The sequence below is a fragment of the Lissotriton vulgaris genome, chromosome 1_1 (assembly GCF_964263255.1).
Source record: "Lissotriton vulgaris chromosome 1_1, aLisVul1.2, whole genome shotgun sequence".
NCBI classification, from domain to species: Eukaryota; Metazoa; Chordata; class Amphibia; order Caudata; family Salamandridae; genus Lissotriton; species Lissotriton vulgaris.
Window position 1 is genome coordinate 1,323,435,774 of NC_141685.1, and position 21,941 is coordinate 1,323,457,714.

Below are 21,941 nucleotides of genomic sequence, written 5' to 3' on the forward strand. Positions count from 1 at the left end.
AAAGGCGGTCTTTAAGTCAATAAATGCCAAATAAAGACCGCCTTTGCCAATGGTAACCACCTTCCAGTGAATGAGTAACAACCTAAATACTTGGTCAATAGTGCCCGTGCATGTCCTAAAGCCTGCCTGAAAAGGGGAGATGATATTATTCTTCTCTACCCACAAGAGGATCCTCTCTAGGAGAACCCTTCCAACCAATTTCTGCCCAGCGTCTATAAGACTAATTGGGCGATAGTTGGCTGGATCCTCCCTAGGGCCTCTCTTGTAGATAGGAATCACCTCAGCCGCCTTCCATGAATTAGGGACAGGGGAACCTGTTAGCAGTGTATTTATCAGAGTAGTAAAATAAATTGCCCAACCATCAGGATTGGCTTTAAGAAGGTCACCTGGCACACCGTCCTGTCCAGGGGCTTTAGCAGATACAAGCTTTATCCTAATTGGCTGTCAACACTCCAAACCAGGAAGTGTTGGCAGCCATCTTGTGCCTCGGTAGAACAGAGGCACAAGAAAACAGAGAAACAAGTGCGCAAAACGCAAAAAGGAGGCAGGGAAGAAACACTATGACGCTCTAGGCCTGATTAGGGGGTCCCAAAAGGACCCCAAAGAAATTATAATTAAAAAAAAATTGGCAAAATCCGCGAAGGGTGCGCCGATCCAGCCGAGAAAAAAATAATAAAGCGTGGTTTAACGCGCTTTGTTAATATTCAGCCTCCTGGTGGGCCAAATCCCTGGGCAGTGATAGTATTGGAATGGGGGGCCCGAAGGGGCCCCCAGCCCTGGGGACTGCCAGGCCAGCCCTGGGGGCTTTATAAAAATATGTGCTGGGGGCTCACAACCCCCCCAGCCCGGGGACCGCCACCACCCGGGGCTTTGAAAATAACTGGTTGGGTGGCTCAAAGGCCCCCAAACCCGTGGACCGCCACCCTGGGCCTTTATCACAATATATGCCTGGGTTCACGGCCCCCCCGCAGCCCCGGGGACCTCCACCCTCTGGGGCATGTGATTTTTAATTTTAAAATAAAAAAATAACCTGTGTGGGTGCTGGAGCCCCCCACAAGCTCCGAGGACCGCAACCTCCCTGGGGCTCTAAATATTATAATTGGGGGGTCCGTGATGGACCCCACAGCCCCGTGGACCACCACCTCCCCGGGGCGCCGGCGGGACCGGAGGGGGATTGGGGACCCCCCCCCACGGTCCCCAACAGGGAGGGCCAGCCCCAGGGGATGGGGTCCCCTGGGCTATTAGTGGCCCGGGAGGGGGGCCACGCGGACCCCATCTCAAATATTAAATAAAAAAAAACATAAACAAATGCAGGGTCCCTGGGGCCATAAATGTCCTAAGGAGGGGAGCTAGGCAGCCCCCCCCCCAAAAAAATTGTTTTAAAAAGGGCCATGCCCCAGGGGATGAGGTCCCGGGCCGATTATGGCCTCTGGAGGGGGGCTACGCAGCCCCCTTCCCGAAGTTTTGGTTTTACAAAAAATTGGGGCCAGGCCCTTGGGGATGGGGTCCCAAGGGCCAATAAATTAGAAAAAGAAGGGGGGCTACACAGCCCCCCTTCTTAAAAAATAAATAAATAAAAGACCTGCATCGCGCCGGAGGCCACGCCTACTCCTTGCAGCACTCTGCAAACGCACCCCCTGGCGCATTTGCAGATGGGGTACGAATTCCCCTTGAATACTGGGGGTCCCTGGGGGCCAACTAGCCCACCAGGAACCTCCAGTATGCGCCAGGGGGCTGCGTTGCAGAGAGGTGTTCCGAGGCCAAGCCCCTTTTTACACCTCTCTGCAACAAAGCTCTGTGGCGCTTAATGGAGGTAGTTGGTGGACTAGTTGCACCCCAGGGAACCTCAGTATTCAAGGGGAGTTAATCCCCCAACCTAAAACGCGCCTCGGGCGCGTTTGCACAGTGGTGAAGGGAGGGGCGGGCCTGAGATGACATGTGTGCAAACACGCCCTGTGGCGCATTTTAAGGTGAGGAATTAATACCTCTTCAATCCTGAGGGTCCCTGGGGGCCAACTAGCCCACCAGGTACCTCCAGTAAGTGCCACAGAGCTGTGTTGCAGAGTGTTGTAAAAAGGGGTGTGGCCTCTGAACACCTTTCCGCAACGCAGCTCTCTGGCTTATATGGGATGTACCTGGTGAGCTAGTTGGCCCACAGGAACCCTCAGGATTGAGGAGGAATTTATTCTCCAACTTAAAATGCGCCACAGGGCGTGTTTGCAGACATGTCACTTCAGACCACGCCCCCTTCCTTCACCATTGTGCAAACGCGCCCCGTGGCGAGTTGTAAGTTGGAGAATTAATTCCCTTTCAATACCGAGGGTCCCTGAGGGCCAACTAGCCCAACAGGTATCTCCAGTATGCGCCAGGGAGCTGCGTTGCAGACAGGTGTTCAGAGGCAACGCCCCTTTTTAAACCTCTCTGCAACGCAGCTCTGTGGCACTTACTAGAGATACCTAGTGGGCTAGTTTGAGCCTAATGACCCTTAGGATTCAAGGGGACTAAATCTCTCAACTTAGAACGGCCACAGGGCTTGTTTATACAGAGGGGAAAGGAGGGGACGGGGCCTGAGGTAACGTGTGCTACACGCCCTATGGCCATTTTTAGTTGGGGAAATAATTCCCCATCAATCCTGAGGGACCCTGGAGGTTGATTAGCCCACCTGGTGCTTCCAGTAAGCGCTACTGCGTGGCGTTGCAGAGAGGTGGTCCAGGTCATGCCCCTTCAACACCTCTCTGCAATGGCGCTTTCTAGGGACCCTCGGGATTCAAGGAGACTTAATCTCACAATTTAAAACGGCCTCAGGACGTGTTTACACAGTGGTGAAGGGAGAGGACGGGCCAGAAGTGATGTGTCCAAACACGCTCTGTGGTGCGTTTTAAGTTGGGGAAATAATTCCCCTCCAATCCTGAGGGCTCCGGGGGGCGAACTAGCCCACCAGGTGCTTCCAGTAAGCAACACTGCGATGTGTTGCAGAGAGGTGGTCAAGGCCGTGCCCCTTTTTACATCTCTCTGCAACGCAGCTATGTGGCGCTTACTGGAAGTACCTAGTGGGCTAATTTGTCCCTAGGGACCCTCAGGATTTAAGGGGACTTAATCTCTCAACTGAAATGGCCACAGGGCGTGTTTATACGGTGAGGAAGTGAGGGGACGGGACCTGAGGTGACGTGTGTAAACATGCCCTATGGCGCGTTTTAAGTTGAGGAAAAATTTGCCTATCAATCCTGAGGGCCCCGGGGGGTTAACTAGCCCACCAGGTGCTTCCAGTAAGCGCCACTGTGCAGCGTTGCAGAGAGGTGGTCCAGGCCGTGCCCCATTTTACACCTCTCTGCAATGGCGCTTACTGGAGGTGCCTAGTGGGCTATTTTGCCCCTAGGGTCCCTCAGGATTCAAGGGGACTTAATCCCCCAACTTAAAACGGCCACAGGATGTGTTTACACAGTGGTGAAGGGAGGGGACGGGCCTGAGGTGACGTGTGCAAACATGCTCTTTGGCGCGTTTTAAGTTGGGGAAAAAATTCCCCATCAATCCTGTGGGCTCCGGGGGGTTAATTAGCCCACCAGGTGCTTCCAGTAAGCGCCACTGCAGATCGTTGCGAAGAGGTGGTCCAGGCCGTGCCCCTTTTTACACCTTTCTGAAAACGCAGATCTGTGGCGCTTACTGGTGGTACCTAGTGGGTTAGTTGTATCCTAGGGACCCTCAGGATTAAAATGAATATAATCTCCCAACTTAAAACGGCCACAGATTGCATTTACACTGTGGTGTAGGGAGGGGACGGGGCCTGAGGTGACATGTGCAAACACGCCCTGTGGCGCGTTTTAATTTGGGGAAATAATTCCCATCTAATCCTGAGGGCTCCAGGGGGGGCAACTAGCTCACCAGGAGCTTCCTGTAAGCACCACTGCTCTGCATTGCAGAGAGGTGGTCAAGGCCGTGCCCCTTTTTACATCTCTCTGCAACGCAGCTATGTGGCACTTACTGGAGGTACCTAGTGGGCTAGTTGGACCCTAGGGACCCTCAGGATTCAACAGGACTTAATCTCCCAACTTAAAGTTCTCACAGGGCGCGTTTACACAGTGGTGAAGGGAGGGGACAGGGCCTGAGGTGCCATGTGCAAACACGCCCAGTGGCGCGTTTTAATTTGGGGAAATAATTCCCCTTCAATTCCAACTAGCCCACCAGGTGCTTCCAGTAAGCGCCACTAAGCTGCCTTGCAGAGTGTTGGTATAGGCCGTGCCCCTTTTTACACCTCTCTGCAACGCAGCTCTGTGGTGCTTACTGGAGGTACCTAGCGGGCTAGTTGGGCCCCAGGGACCCTCAGGATTCAAGGGGTTTTTATCTCCCAACTTAAAACGCCCACAAGGCATGTTTGGCAACATGTCACCTCAGGCTCTCCCCGTCCCTTCATCAGTGTGCAAAAGCACCCCATGGCACGTTTTAAGGGGTAGTTTTAATCGCTCTGCCCTATTATATACTAGGGGCTTACAGAGGAGGTCATGCTAATCACAGGGGTACCCCAACACATAGTGTTTCCTAGTGTATGTAGCTGTTTTAACCGTATTCTAAGTGTCTTTTAGCATACCACTGGCTCTAGGCTGGTTAGTCAGAGTCAGTTAACACCAGTACCCATCTGAAAAAGTTGTGGCCACAGGATGATTTTGTAACAAAGCTTCTTTCTGTTCCTCTGTTGGTTCTTTGTGCACATGTCTTTCTTCTTCCTGCACTTTTCTTCGTCTTTGAGGACTTCTGTTGCTTCTTTCTGCATTTCCTTTTCTTCTTTCTGTGTGTTATTTTTCTTTCTTCACATGTCCTACCTCTGTAGGCATAGTTAGAGACTAGCATATAAATAACCTTTGAAAGTAGCTGGAAAAAAACATAGGTTTCAGGCACGTTATAGTTACAAATTAGCATTTAAAAAACCTTTGAAATTCACTGAAACAACCATAAGTTTCAGGCACATTATAGTTAGGAATTAGCACTTAAAAAACCTCAGACATAGGTTTCAAGGGCGTTATAGTTAGTTGGACATTTCACCCGTACAAAACCGTTGAAATTCCCCTGTTATAGTTAGTTCAGCTACAGTTAGTCAGTGACATCACTCATGCCATCACTGATGACATCTCAAATGACATCACTGATGACATCATCTTTGTGATAGAGTGGCAGACCTGCTCTCACCCTAATATAACCTTTGATACACATACTCAAAAATAGAAACTAACACTTTCAAAACAAGGGACATACCGATACCAGTTACAACAACCTATTCAGTAATTCCAAGATCTACACACACATCCACTCATTCACCAACAGTCCTATACAGTCACTCATACATGTACTCACTCATCATATGTACTCATACACCAATAAATCCTGTTACACACCCTCTCTCATCCATAGAGTTACTCACACACATAGTCATACATGCAAACAAAGTATCAAACATCCATTTTCTTGTATATACAGTTATATACACACCACCACACTTACTTCAACAGAAAATTACACATACTTACTCTCTTAAACAATCACTTATAGAAACACATACTTGTTTATACAGGAGCTCTTCCAATCTCTCACTCTCACATATACTCACTTATATACACAATACTCACATATACTAGTTTAAAACATATGTAGTTACTCATAAAGACACTATTGAGACAGTCATTCACTCACTAACACACCCATACACACACTCATCCACCCAAACAGTTCTGCACACATGCTGTCTTCAACACATAAAAACAGTGAGTCACTCATTTATGCATCTACGCACTAAGTAAAACCCCCACCGAACCATACAGACACTCATATTGATACTCAAAAAACCAACTAATAACCCATATAGATACTCATGTAGCTATTCAACAACCCATGCAGCCACAAAGACTGATACACATATTTACATGTTTAAACATTACTCACTAACCAATGTATTTACTAAGATACACTTAGTCAGTCAGTTATATAATCAATTTTACAAAACAATCAATCATCCATTTAGACACTTATATACCCATTTATTCTTCCATCGACCTTGAGATATACATATATAAAACATATTTAATTTTCAGAAAAACACACATTCACTGGATGATGTCATCAGTGATGTCATTTGAGATGTCATCAGTGTTGTCATGTGTGATGTCACTGACCATGACATGAGTGAGGTAATATGTGACGTCATCAGCAGTGCATTGTGGGCGCGCGAGTTATAGTTAGCTGAGCTAACTATAACGGGGAATATATATATATCGCTTTTGTAGACCTTACCGTGGCCTTTGACAGCGTAATCCATGAACAACTATGGCAGATTTGATCAGATTTAATGGTAGATCAGGCACTAATTTGTTTCCTAAGACAACTGTACGTGGACTCAACGGCCAAGGTGAGATTCGGCACTAAAGGAGAGTGTACCAAGCCCTTTCATGTAAGAAGGGGTGTAAGACAAGGTTGCGTCCTTCCCCCCTTCCTTTTCACTTTATATACCAATGAACTGGAACGGGAATTGGTCGCCAGTGTACGAGACTCACCACAGGCTTAAAACAAACAGATAGTTTTACTATTATATGCCGATGACGCCGTTCTAATGGCGAGAACCCAACTCGGCTTACAGACAGCACTTGATACCTACCTAAATTTTATAGACAATAACGGCCTGAAACTTAATGTGAAAAAACATTTGTTATGTCCTGTGGGCGAGGCAAAAAGAGATCTTGTCCCCTGTTCACTGGGTGCGAGAAAATCGCAGCTACCAAAATATTTTCATACCTAGGGACTGTCTTAGAGGAGTCAGGATCCTGGGGACCAGCTATAAACAATAGGACACTGATGTTTAGAAGAGCAACAGCAGTGTTAATGTTATTCGCTATAAAGATGGGCAAAAAGCCACCGGAAATCCTATTGAAAATGTATAAGGCTAAGTGTATCAGTGTAGCTGTATATGGAGCAGGCGTATGGGTAGAAAATGCATTTTTAAAGTTTGTTTTAGCCACTCCTCAAAGCACATCTGTTTTTAATCTTCATTCCGAGCTGTGGGTACGGCATATAAGTGACTTAATTAGTATGCAACCCTTACTGCTATGGCACAGAGTATGGACCTCAACAGATCTAATTCTAAACAGGGAAATCATCAGAGGCTCGTTCGGCTTAGACCAGGCCATAAAGATCCCATGGTTGAAGTACATCCGCAACCTCACCAATGACCTGGGGAGACCCGAGTTTTACGATAACCCTGCCTCCTTAGTTAATATATCCAGGAAGGACCTAAAGGTTCTCTGCTGGTACCACTTTGAATCCTTAAGACTAGGAGTGGAGATAAACAAGAAAACGGTAATACAACACCAACTTACCTTGACTTCACCTTCAATTCAACCATACCTGGTCTGGTGTCAAGAGGGGTTTGATAGGTTTATCCTGACCAGATTTAGATTTGATTATTTTTTCCGATCAATTACATTTCCTAAAACTAACGACTGGTCCAGAATCCTCTGTAAATGTCCGTGTGACAACCTATCTGACCAATCTACATTGCACGTGTTATTCTTCTGCAAATTTTACTCGGCAGAAAGGGCTAGATGGACAAAACCTTTTTTAAATCAGGGTAAATGGCGTCACTGCCGTCCTGCCCTACTGTTTTTACAATTTCTTAGTGATATGTACTGTGTTGGTATAATAACTGTTTTTTTAAAAAGTACCTTGAGGAGAAGGAAAAGTTTAATAAGTTCTTAAACACTTTTATGGCTCAGCATTAATTGTAATGACTTGTGTATGAAAAGTCGCTTTTATGATTTTATAAACTTGTGGAATCGAATAAAGCTTTTCTATCTACCTACATATATATATATATATATATATATATATATATATATATATATATATATATATATATATATATATATATATATATATATATATATATATATATATATATATATATACTCAAAGTGATAAAGTACTGAATACCACAAGTGAATTAAGGATAAAAGATGTGGGGTTATTACATACTATGAATGTGTTAGCTGATACTAATACTGACGATTATGACCCTAACACAAGCCTTGAACTTGAAAATATCCCTTTTGATCTGAGTGTAAAGAACGATTTTAGACCTAAATCGATATTTTTGCCGCAGATTAAAAACGATGCCATAGAAGTATTCGAAAGGGGAGTAAATGAAGAACTGTGGAAAATATCTAAACACAAAACTTTTGGTAATTGGAGTAACATCAGTAAGGCTCAAAGAATTGCCCTTGATAACCTTAAGAAAGATAACACAATTGTGATAAAAATAATCTGACAAGGGTGGAAATGTAGTTGTCATGTCGAAAATTGAATATGTGAATGAAGGCCTGAGACGGTTAGCGGAGGCTGACAAATTTGAAAGGAGTAATAGGATGGAGTACGAGCATGCTATTGGACAGTTTCAGATAACATTATATGAATGGAAAAAACAAGGACTGATTGAAGACACAGAATATAAATTCATGAATTGTAAATTCCTGAAATTGGCAGCTTTATATCTGTTGCCCAAGATCCATAAGGAGCCACTCAATCCACCAGGGAGACCAATAGTGTCAACAAGAGGGAGTTTTCTAGAAAATGTTTCTAGATATGTAGACTTCTTCCTCCAAGGCCCAGTCCAACAACTTCCATCTTATGTTAAGGACACCGGAGATTTTCTCAGAAAAATACAAACAATTGAGTGGAAACATGAATACTCCTTACTCACAATGGATGTGTCCAGCTTATACACATGTATACCACACAATAAAGGAGTAGAAGCATGCAGACATTTTTTGAGCAACAGATCTGCATCATACTTGGCGCACACTGAAATGCTGATTGAAATGATAACCACCTGTCTCAAGCAGAACTACTTCTTATTTGACAAAAAAATATACCACCAAACCCTCGGTACTTCTATGGGGACCTGTTTTGCGCCATCTTTTGCAGGTCTCTATATGGGGTACTGGGAGGAGGAAGTGGTGAGTAAGTTGGACACATTCAAAGAAAAGATCCCGATGTACGTCAGATACATCGATGACATCTTTTGTATCTGGGACGGGAATGAAGAAGAAGCTTCTGAATTTGTTGCCGTGCTTAATACTAATGAGTTCATTCTCCATCTGACTTCACAATGGTCTAAAAACTCACATGAATTCCTTGACCTCAAACTATCTGTTGAGAACAATAAAATTGAAAGCAGTCTTTTGAGGAAAAGTACGGCGGGTAACAGTCTTCTTCACGCCGAAAGCTGTCATCCTAATGCACTTATTCAGAGCATTCCATTAGGCGAACTATTAAGAGCCAAGCGCAATTGTAGCACTGCAGAGAAATTCATAGCAGAATCGGAGGTGATGCGCGAATGGTTCTCACAAAGAGGGTACACAGAGAAAACCATCAAAAAAGCAATTACTGCTGTTTCCAAACGAACAAGAGACTCTTTGTTAGCTGATAAATCGCAGGAAACAGAATGTATGAATAACAATGAAGCAGCCAGAACCTTAGGTTTATAACAGCATACAGCAGACAAGCTAAAGCGGTCCAGAAAAGTTTGAACAAATATTGGCCAGTATTGGGAACAGATAAAGACCTTGCAAGTTGTACTGGATCTAATCCACAAATTACTTTCAAAAGGGCCAGATCACTACGAGATACGTTATGCAGGGCTGTTGAAACAACTAAACCCATTATCCCTGGCATACAAGGCTTTTTTACATTTCGTAGCTGTAAAGCCTGCAAAAACAGCAAAAACAAGAAAGAATGCACTTTATCCTCGGCATGTGGACCTTATGTCATCAAGAAACACACATCATGCAACACAGAGTATGCTGTGTATGCGCTTTTCTGCCCATGCGGATTGGCCTATATCGGAAGTACCATCCATAAGGCCAAAATTTATGTTTTAGAGCATTTACGTGCTATTAAAAATAGGGACAAAGCGTACCCAATAGCACGCCACTTCCAAAGTCACCACGAACAAAACACGAACCTACTCAGCTTCGTGGTACTTGACTTTGTTAAAATGGATGTGAGAGGTGGTGACAGACTTAAAGAACTTCGGAGACTTGAGTCCAAGCTCATCATCCAATATAAAACAATGACCCCATTAGGCCATAATTTTGATGAGGAATTAGCCGTCCACCTGGGATGATTCTAGTAAAGACTGTTGTCTGATAGTTTAATTCTGGCAAATGAACTCCTTAGTTTTGTAGAACAATTATCTTTATGCCTTGAGCCTAGTATGTTTTTATGTAAATGTATTTTTACTGTTCGTAGTTGATTTTCTTTAAGGTGACACATATTTTATTTTTATTTTTACTTTATAGATCTCATGTGACTGAGCTGAAGACCGAAACATTTCTAAACTTTCTAAACTCGAAGATTCTTACATAAAGCCATTCATTAAGCTCTTGCCCACTTGGGCGTTATTCTTGTAGAATCTATAACAAATGACTTAATACACTTAGGTAGTGTGTTCTTAAGACACTATTATTTACCCACATGGGTTTAATACCGGTACGAAAATGTTGTGTGAAACGGAAGTATAACTTGTAAAAAGCACTATTGATGTTTTACGTTTAATAATATTCAACAAATTAACAAAACGAGCAGAGGCATAATGTTATTGCACAAAGTGAAAATGATACATTAGAAATGTAAATATGAGCCATAGAGAACATTTAGTTCGTTAATTAAGGTCAAACGCCAGTCTGTCTTCATTTTTGTTACTTTGTAATTACGTGGTGTTATAAAAAAGAAAGCAACGCGAAAAACAGGCACTCATGAACAAGGGAGTGTTCCTGAAACGCGTTGAGTGTTATTTGCCATTCTGACCTGAAAATAAACATAAACGGAGGTTAACTGCAGCAGATTCTGTGTCCGTGATTGCTGTCCTGCTTCGAATGTGAGACGGCTTGGGTGTATATATATATAGCTACTTATCAACACATGCAACAGTTTACAGAACAACAGACATAATGATGCACAAATTAAGACAGTTTAGTCACTAACCCATGCACTCAGTGAGACACATTTAATCACTCACTCATACAGTCAGTCAGGCACCTACTAAATCCTTCATCCAGACACTTATACATCCACTCATTCTTCAATATGTAAGACATATTTTAACTTTACAGAAACATACAGTCACTGGATGTTGTCATCAGTGATGTCATCAGTGATGTCATTTGAGATGTCATCAGTGATGTCATCAGTGATGTCACTGACCATGTCATGAATGATGTAATATGTGACATCATCAGCAGTGGATTGCGGGTGCGCGATATATAGTTAGTGCAACTAACTATATATGGAATTTCAATGGTTTTGTGTGAGTAAAATAAAGTTTTGTAAATGCGAATTCCTAACTATATATGGTCTATAACCTATGGTTTTTTCAGTGAATATATATATAGATGTATATATATAGATATATATATATAGATATATATAGATAGATAGATATTACCTACTGGCAGTCGCCGATAGTTAGTTATTGTTAGAACCTATTATCCATAGGAAATCCGCAGCAATCTATTCGCAATATCTTTGGCGTCGATTGATGAATCTTTGTGAAGTTTTCCAAACTTTGGGCCAGCTCTGGTCTGCTCGTATCCTGAAAGTTTCAGGATGATTCGGCAAGCGGGGCAGAGAATAAAGGGGGTCCCAAACCTCACAGCTACAGCCCGAACTGCTGAACAGAATTATTCCAAATTTGGCAAAGATGTAGTCCTCAGTTTAGACTTGTGCCTTTTGCTTAAATGGTGTCAATCTGTTCAGTAGTTCCAGAGAAAATTACAGTTAAATGCATTTATATATCTATGGCCCCGGTGGATCCGTGCACCCTGAGTGCACCATGAGCGCACCATAAGTGCACCCTTTCGATCACGCACTGAATGCTAATTGGCTGTCAAGTGGTTGTCAACATTCAAAACCAGGAACTGTTGGCAGCCATTTTGTGCCTCGGTAGAAGCGAGACTGAAGAAGTCAGTGGAATATGTGTGCAAAACGTAGAAAAGGGGCAGGGGAGAAATACTTTTATCCTCTAGACCTGCTTAGGGGGTCCCAGAAGGACCCCCAGGGCCACAAATTATTATTATTATTTTTTTTAAAAGACCCGGCAGGTGCGTGTAGGGTGCGTGGACTCTACCGTAAAAAATAAATAAAATAAAACAGAGCTTGTTTTATATTTAGCCCCCGGGGGGCCAAATACTAGGGGTAAAATTATTTAATTTTATGGGCCCCCCTCCTGGAGCACTCGAGGGCCCCTGTTACCCCCGGGGTTACAAAAAAGAATGGTTGGGGGGCCCCGGGGACCACCACTCCCGGGGCAATATGTATGGGGGGAACCGGCTCCTGCAGTGCCCCGGGGTGTCCAACCAGCCCTCCCATAGCAAGGAAATCTGTTCTCTCTTTCAAAATCTAAATCAGATTGCTTTTCTACATGGGGAGCTGCATATTAGTAGCTCCCCATGTGGAAAAGCAATGCCGGCTCCCAAACACGTAGAAGCTGTGCACCAAAGGCGCTGGAGTCGCGTACCCTACAGATTATGAGTTGTGCATCCAGCGTGTGCACACCAGGGGGGCCACACTGAGCGCTGTGCTGGGTGCGCAACTTCTAATTTTACCATAGAAAAATAGCCCCTATCAGTAATTTCTAATATCCTCGGGGACCCTATCTACCGGGTCTTATAAAAAATGTTATGGACCGAGGGGAGAGCTACAATGCCCCCACGGTCCCGCGGGCTCCCCGCGTCCTTCAGGAGCCGGCATTGCTTGTCCACATGGGGAGATGCTAACTTGCATGTGGAAAAGCAATCTGGTTTGGATTTTGAAAGTAAGAACAGATTTCACTGCTTTGTCTTTGAAAATCCAAACCAAGTTGGCTATGGGAGGACCGGAGCCGTGAGACTCGCTCCCTCTCATAGCAAACAGCAGTGTCCAGGGGGTAGGCACCCCGGGACACTGCAGGAGCCAGCCCTGGGGTGTGGCGGTCACCAGGGCCCTTGAGGGCTCCAGGCGGAGGGCCATGCAGTCTGCATCCCACAGTACACAAATCCCCAAGGTGGTGGTTCCCGGGGCTTGAGGGGGGTTGTTGAGAACCCACACTTCTAATTTTGCAGGGGGGGGCCTTGGACGCAAAAGTGGCACAAGGGGTTGTAAATCTGGTACATAGTGTTCTGTTTTACTTTACTTTGCTTTCCTTTCTGTCATGTAGAGGATCCTGGGTAAATATAACGGTTTCTTTACAGCCAGTACCTTTCAACCCTGCCCCCAAACGGCTTACTGCCTGTTACCATAGTAACAGTTCATGGAACACCTTAGTGAGCACAGAGGTTAGAAGTTCACCACACTATGTTGCTAATCGAAACAGTTACTGTGCTGGAGTTTTGAATGTTTTCCATAGGAACCATTAGTCTTAGCTATAGACTCTGGTAAAGAGCTGGTAAAGAGTTAGCCTCAGTAATATACTTCAAGTTATAAATATTATTTCTATTTTTAAATGTTTTCTAACTGTATTTTTATCACACTAAATAATAGTGAAACGTTGTCAGAAAAAGAAGACGTATATACTTTTTAAATTAACTTTTATTCAGAGATGAGACAGAATTAGGTGAGAGATCAAGCCATTATGCAGGACAATATTCCTTGGGGCTTATTTACAAGCGTTACTTTTCCCATGTTAAAAGTGAAGCAAAAGTGGTGCAAGGGGCTTGTAAATAAGCTATTTTATTTCTAATGCATTTAATCAGAGGCATTGTATATCTAGGCCGCTCTGCTTACCTTATGTAAACACTGTGACCAACAGAGTTCACAACTTGAACTCAGCTTTGGTTGTACACAGCAAAGTGGACAGCAGTGTCCATAATTTTAAAAGAGAAAGAGAAACAATGTGAGAGTGTAGTGTAGTTCCTAGTTTCCCACTAGGCCTTGCGCATTGGAATAACATAAACAGTAGTATCGACGTAGAAGTGCGGATCTTCCAGGCCTCTACTGACTATGCTAGACTTAATTGGGTTTGTTACCAACTAGCTCAGAGGTCACTGGAAACTTTCTTCTCTGCATAGGAAGTGATCAGCTTCCCTGGCACAGACAAGAAGGGATTCAGCTTTCCAACAACCGTGCAACATGACAACTTTGCTCCTCAGATTAATAGTCAATCTCTAGGGTCGTGTGAAACAATAGACATGTATTTCACTCAGTCAGGTTAGTTCAGTTTACTTTCACAATATGTAGAGAATAGAGAGACGGGCGTTTGTCAATAAAGGGTTAACATTTATTGAACAGTCTTTCTTCTCGTACAAGAGAAATGTATTGCCACAATTGCAAGACTTGTTATTATAAAAAGTATGTACAGTAAGATAAGTATTGCGAAATAATACTGTAAAAGCATTGATATGGTTTCTTAGCCATACAATGGTTTAAAAGTAATAAAACATATATACAGTCATATATACATTAGGCTAAAATACTCAACTGGTGCTTCTAACTACGCCTACCCCAGTGTGCCTGACCTAAGCCTAACACGTGGAAGGGGAGTAAGTAAGTAGCTTTAAGTTAAGTTGGTTTTGCCAAGGTTTGCTTCAAGAATTCTCATCTAAGGGTTTAGTCAACACCATACCTCTGAATAGAATGATGGAGGTCTGGTATCTCCTTCAGGAGGAACTCGGTATCCCAGTCACCCGCGAGGGCTGACTAGAAACGCTGGAGCTGGATTTCTCTGTTCAGCGCGTCGAGGAGGAGGAGGGGGGACAGCGTCCGCGGGCAGCTTGGCATCTGCTGGGCTCTTCGCAGAGGGACGGCTGTTCAGCTCCTAAGCTCACCACACCATCGTTCGCGCTTTAGCAGCGATAATGGTATCAGTAGCTTCACCAACAGCAGCAATGGGACACTGGCTGCTGCAACAGGCTCGCTCGCAGACAGCATACAACGGCTGGCAACAGGCTATTGCTTAAGGCAACGTTGGTAATATTTATACCTGACAGGTGCCTGGTTTGACGCAAGTTTGCTGGACATAAGACGTCAATTAAAGATGTCACTAGGAAGTGATAGCTATCAGTTGCTCATTGGAGTTCCATTACTAATCAAAACACAGCAAGCGGGGATTTCCAGGTTTGCTGAGTTTTTATCTTGTTGAAGAACTCGGAGTGTTAATCTAGGAATATCAGATAGTGACTTCTGCTCTGTCATTGCACTAATTGGTTGCAAAGGAAGTGGCAGAGAACTATTCTGGAATGTGGCTCTGTTCGTGTGAGGCCAGAGATGACTTTCTGAATATAGCACTTGAACGGTTATGCCAATATAGGGAATAAATGGATTTATAGCCGAATAGGGGCATAAGGTCACAGTATCGATCAGGAACCTAGATAAACACGCAACACCCACTCCACGTTTTCATGTCCATCAAATTACTAAAACTAGAGCAATAGGATGCATGTGTAACATTGCCCACCCCAAAATACATAAATGCATTCGAAATAGGCGTATAATGAAATACGTGAAATTTAGGTACTGTACGTTTTCGAAGCATAGAAATCATTCAAAAATTATTGCATATGAAATCAATGAACGATTATGCAAAAAGAATTACACATGAAGTATCTCTGAAACAGAAGAAGGGCGAGATAAATCATCACATATAAATGCATTGCAATAAATGTGCTAGAGTCTGATGTAAGTTTGTTATGTCTCTAGATGTGTTTAGAAATAGAAGTTTGAAGCTTCTGTTCTCTAAGAATAGTTTTTACGTTAGGCAAAGAATTGTTCGTGCCAAAAAAGGGTCAATATTAAAAAATTTCCAATTCAAAAGAATTAATTGCTTGAACGGGGAAAAATAGAGTTCCAACACTTTTAGCAGTTTTTGTTGTTCAAAACTGAAGGCCGAATTCAGAGTTCATGGGAACGCTGTGTGTCGGAAAGCTTCTCCAAAGTTATTGTTTCTGTTCGGGTGAGAACATCGTATCAGACAGGCTCTCAAAGAATTGGTCTACAAAATCAGTTGACAGTTCAACCAAATTCGATAGTGCTGTAACTTGGCAGGTGTGAGAATGATTGCTGTCATCATAGTCGGGAGCAGCAATGCTCACAGAAGGTCGTACCTGGGTGATGTTGCTTTTCTCACTTGCTCCACTTTTACCACCTAGTCGTAGTACAGGAGTCTCAACGAATGCCGTCATCAGGATTGGTAGCCGCTGGGGACAACACAATGCGTGAGCCGTTATTGGACTGAGCAAAGTATCGACGTCCATTGGTACTGCTGATGGAAGTGAAAGACAGATGTCCAACACGCATTCATCTCCGCATAGCATACATCGAAGTACCGGTAAGATACAGTTCTGCCATATAGGTCTGAATGAAAGGAACCAGGTCATGTTTAGATCTCTCAGCCTGGCCAATCCGAGGACGTTAGTTATCCTGTCCCGGTAGCGCATTGCTAGGATTGTCTCTTCCATTCCCATGGGAGCTATGTCTGAGATTCGGCTTGCCATAACGAAGCAGGAGGGTCAAAAATAAAATCCCTGCAACGAGTCCCAAAAATAGTGGTATGCCGCAAAAAACAGAGTGAACAAAATTAGGAACGATTCCCAAAATTGCTTGAAAAGGTGTTAGCAGTCCCGTAAAAATCGTCTTAAATATGCCTGGGATGCTTGTGGCACTAGACATGTTAAGGAGTTGGCTGAGCATTTCTACGAAATGCACGGGGCAGTTTGTTGATAAAAGTTCATGAACTTCAGTAGCTGTCCTTGCAACTAGAAGATCATACGTCTCTTTTGATGACGTTATAGGCACTGTTGTCTGTAAAAGCACAGACTTCATTTTGCTTAAAGTATCAATTCGTATAGAATAGAGATTCAGACGAGGCCAGATGGGAGTCACTGTGTCTGCAGGCCCACTCGGGAACAATGCTTGCATACAGCATTTGACCATGGATGTTCCGCTTACTAGATAACTTTTCCCTGGCACAAGGCCACACCATCTGTGATCCGTTCTAAGAATGTAACTCCCGTTTGCGAGTTGCATAAAGAAGGGCTCTATCTGATTTGCAGGTGTGACTAGCTGGTGGCATGAAAGGTTGTTAGAATTTCCATCACATGCTCCGTGTAAATTAATACCCTGACACAAAAGTATACCGCTTAGTGAATGTTTACAATTTTCACCACTAAGAAATAAATTTTTGTCGCTGTCACTGTAGCAAGAATGTGTGTATGGTAATTTCCATTCAGATTTTACATATCCTTTACCCAATTGTTCATACTGGCCAGCAGGTATGTACTCAAGGCATTTTTTAAATCGGAAAGTTGTTATCGGAATAGTGATAATTCTGTGTATTATCCATTCAATGACAGGACTCTCTGACATTGTCAATGGTAATCTCTCAAGTTTTTCGATGCTCAGGATTGTATAGTCTGCTCCTTTCTGTGCCAAACTGATCTGTTTATCAGTAAGGTTAAAAATGGAAAATAATGACGTTGTGTTGATTAAACGCCAAGGCACATAGCCTGAACAAAGATTTTGCAGCGTCCAGCCCAATTGTATAATAGAACGTAATTGAGATTGGCCATGTTGTAACATTAGCAAGTCTCTATCTATCACATCAAAGGCAGAGGATACAATATTGTCCAACGAATATATTCTGGAAGACAGAGTCATTAACCCATTGTCTACTACAGAAAGTGATTTCTCCAAATTAATACGATCAATTTCTCATATTTTTTCTGCTGTTTCAATTTGTTTGACTTTCCAAGCCTCGTTGTACGCAGCATAGATACTGGTCGCTATGAAACGCTTTGGACGCTGTTTGCGTGGTCCAAGAATGAAATCGCGCAAATCAGCACCATCTTTTAGTAAAGACAAGTGTTGCTTAATTTCAGCCAGTGTGGATGATGTTAGCCATTCAAGGCAGAGTTTCCCTACACTGTATGTTGTTATTATCCCTGGATGTTGTCTCTGGGAATATCTCGGGTCTAGTCTGGTCATTTTTAACCCCTGTGTTTTATTCAGGAATCTATCTTGACAGCTGTTTGTGTCAGTAGGCCAGATTAACCACTTTTTCCAATCAGGATGTGTTCTGTTAAAATGTAAAATTTGTGAAACGTCTAACTCAATATCTGCAGTTATATTTTCAGGTATTGGCTTTGGTATAGATGGTGTTTTAAGGTCTTTGATCTTAGCTAGGCCAAGACAGGATGTTTGGTGTATTGTGTCATTTAAAAACAACATTTGTTCTGGTATCATGCAGGTTCTATCTAAATAGTGCTTCAAGGCCTTGTACCTGCCAATCTTTTGTACCCCAAATTGTTTTTGTTTCAATGTTATTTTTCCAATAATCAAAACCAAATGTCATCATTTTATCATAAAATGCTTCTGAATATATCAATTTAGAATTTGTCAGCATTGTTTTCATTCCTGTTTTATCTAACAGTTTGTAATAAAACGTTTCTGCATCACTAGTGTTAAACCCTGAGAAGTATTTGAATTTCTCAAAAAATGCTTTAGAACTGCTTTTAGGTGGTGTAGCACAATGTTCCCATTGATTGTACATAAAAACATTTCTAGGCTGTGCAGATTTATGCAAATAGTGATCACCATAATGTGTGTAACAAAATAACTGCTCATAACTAGATGAACCTTGTAATTAATCATGATCTGTGAATCTAGCTGACATTACTAAATCAGACATCATGTCATTAATACTGTTAAAGTCCCAATCATCAGAGAATGTACTCGGTGTTACAAAGTCACTTAAGGAAACCTTCAGTTGATGAGGATACTTCAGGATTTCGACCGGACCATATATCTCATAGTCAGTTTTCTCCCATACTACCCCACCAGGTATTGGAATTGCTGTGACATTTACTGTTGACAGTTCTCTTTTCTTCACGTGGGATGATCTGTGTGGTTTGAGGACTAGGTTGATGTTCTGACTTGCTGTGTCCATTCAATTGTAATAAACTTTCCTAAAATTAAAACTAAAATTAGGCATAGTAGGAGTATGAATACCCCTGAAATAATCCAATGCTCAATCAACGGTGAATCCAGATATAGTTCTTTGATTTGTTGAAGGAGTCCTGTTGTATTTTCTTTAGAATACTTTTTTGTTTCTGGCATCACTTCGGGGTCGTTTTGATCTTCAGAGAAGTTGTTGAAGTTGATGAAATAACCAGAGGCAGTTCTGTCAATTGATGGGATTGTTCTTTCAATCTGTCTCTCGGTAGCACTTTCTGATGCCACATTAGTGTAGACTGGTGTTGTTTCTTGACGAACTGTTTCAATCTGTGTCTCAAGAGGCACTAGTTCCATGGCATTATTGCATAGGCCTTCACTGTGCACTGCAGGCTGATCGAATGTGATTAGTCTTTCAGTTTGAACCTCTTGGATTGTTGCAAGTTTGGGTATTCTGTTGTTTCTTGGGAGTCCACTGGGCCTACTGTTGATTATAGGCCACATGCTTGTGGTTTTACCAGGTCGATAGACACGACTCTGTTCTCCTTTTTAGCAGCAAGGGGCGGTAGTACTACTGATCTTGTTCCGGTGACTGCCAAGACAGGTACTGCTTTTCTGTAAGAAGGCCCAAATTCCTTCTTCACCGCGATCTTTTCTCTGACTAGATCCCCAATCTTTGGAATCCAGACAGGCCTTGCTGGGGCTGTTGCTTGTGGTGCCTCGTCAGTGGTAGATGGCTGTTGTTTTAACTTTATGTTGCTTAAGGATTTTCTTGTTTCATTCAGTTCCTGTAAAACAGCCAAACGATCTTTGATGTCAAAGTCTGTTGTTTTTTCTTGTACCACTGACATCTGACTATCGAGGTCCTGAATGTTCATTCTAATTCCGAACAATAGTTCGTATGGGCTGAAACCTTTTAGAGAATTTCTTGGCAAGTTATTAAGACTAGTTTGGACACTTATTAGATGCTTGACCCACCCAGCGCCTGAACCTAATACCTTCGCTGTTATAGATCGCTTTATGTCCCGTTTTTTTCTTTCTACCACACTATTCCCTTCGGGGTGCGACGGACAAGAATACCGCAACCCAATTCCCATGCTGGCCATGGCCTCCTTATAAGCTCGAGAGCTGAAAGCAGGACCCTGGTCAGAATGGAACGTGGTAATTGCGTATGTGCCGATAAAGACTCGCAAATCTTTTATAACCGTTCTAGCGTCAGCCGAGCACTGGGGCCACATCCATATGAACCTCGTACAGGAATCCACTGCTACCATGATATATCTATAGTTGCCGTCCCTTTGTAGGGGACCACAGTGGTCCAGGTAAACTCATGCAAATGGTTTATCCGAGATAAGAAGGGGTGTCTGCGCTGGTCGTTTTACTGTTGATACTTTTATCCTTTGGCATATGTCGCATTCTAATACATACTTTTTAGTTTGTATTCTCAAGCGAGGCCACCAATATCTCTGTTTTAATAGTGATATTGTTGCGGAAACGCCAGCGTGTGCAGAAGCAAGCCCTTCGTGTGCCGCTTTGATTAGTCCTAACCTGTGTTCCCTGTTTGGAATTACTCTATCCCCCACTCCAGGGATTCGAGCAAAAGGAACATTATTCGTATCTGTTAAGTACAAGTACTTTTCACGAAAGCCTTTTGGGAGTGTTTTCTTATCATTCTTTACTGACGCACTGACAGCTTGTAGAATATTGCTGTCTATTTTTGTTTGTGACCGAGCTATCGCAGCTACGGAAGCCGTTTGCACAGCTGCCTTTGCGGCTTCATCAGCCAATGAATTCCCTGCAACGTGAACGCCATCACGTTGATGACTCAGAGTGTGTATCACGTGAGTCTTTTGTTGTTCTTTTTGCAAAAGAACTACCTGTTCCCAAAGCATTATATGCTTTATTGTGCCACCTTTTGCATCTTTGAAACCGTTTTCCACCCAATTCTGCAAGTATTCATTATAAGATTGTACGCAATAAAAAGAATCGCACACTATTAGTGTGGGGAATTCGCGATCGGTATTTTCTAGCGCCATCTTAAATGCTACTAATTCAGCTCGTTGAGCCGAGCAATCTCCTAGAGATTGTGTTTTGGTGACCATTGGTCTAAATTTACCTTTGTGCCAGCGACCTTTAACAATCGCGCACGCAGCACTGTAAGCTTGCTTACCCCCGACTGCAGGTTGTGCTGATCCGTCAGTATATATAATACTTCCGTATTCTTCAAGAGGCAGGATTTCAATTGGCAGAGGACATTCATATTCATATTGTAAAAATTCCTGTGTTTTTAAGTTAGGATCAAATTCGTAAACTACGTCTGTTGCAGCAAGAGAATTAACCCACTGAATCCATCTCGGATGTAAAGCTTTAGCATTAGGAATGCTTGCTTTAGTTACCGCTTCTAAAGCCAGTATAGGTGTTACGATTATTATTCGTTTACCTTGTGCTAGGGGCCTTTCTTTTGCTACAGCAGTCTGAACCGCAGTTAGAATTTTCTCAGTTGAACTGAATTTTAAATCAGCTTTTGTGTACAAATGTGATTTGTAAGCTATTGGTACCTTTTCTCCCTCATTAGAGGTCAGGTATGTGAATCCGCATCTTCCTGGGATGACTCGGATTACAAGATCGCGTGTATTGTCACGTGTATCTAATTTTGTTTTTGCTAACATGTCTGTTTGCAGCGATCTCAAAATTTCTGTGTGTTTTTGAGTCCAATTGATTTGTTTAAAATCAGGTTTAATTAGTTCGTAGAGAGGTTTAACCCTCTCTGCGTAATTTAGAATGTATGTTCTTCCGAAATTCAGAAAACCTAGAATGGATTGTAAATTCTTCAGCGTTTTTGGAGCTTGGAGTACAGCGCACTTCTCTAAGAAGTTGTCCGCTAGGCTTTTCCCTTCACTTGATAATTCGTACCCTAAGAATAGTACTGTCAGATGGGCAATTCGAGACTTTTTAAAGTTGAATTTGTAACCCTCTGCTGCGAACCC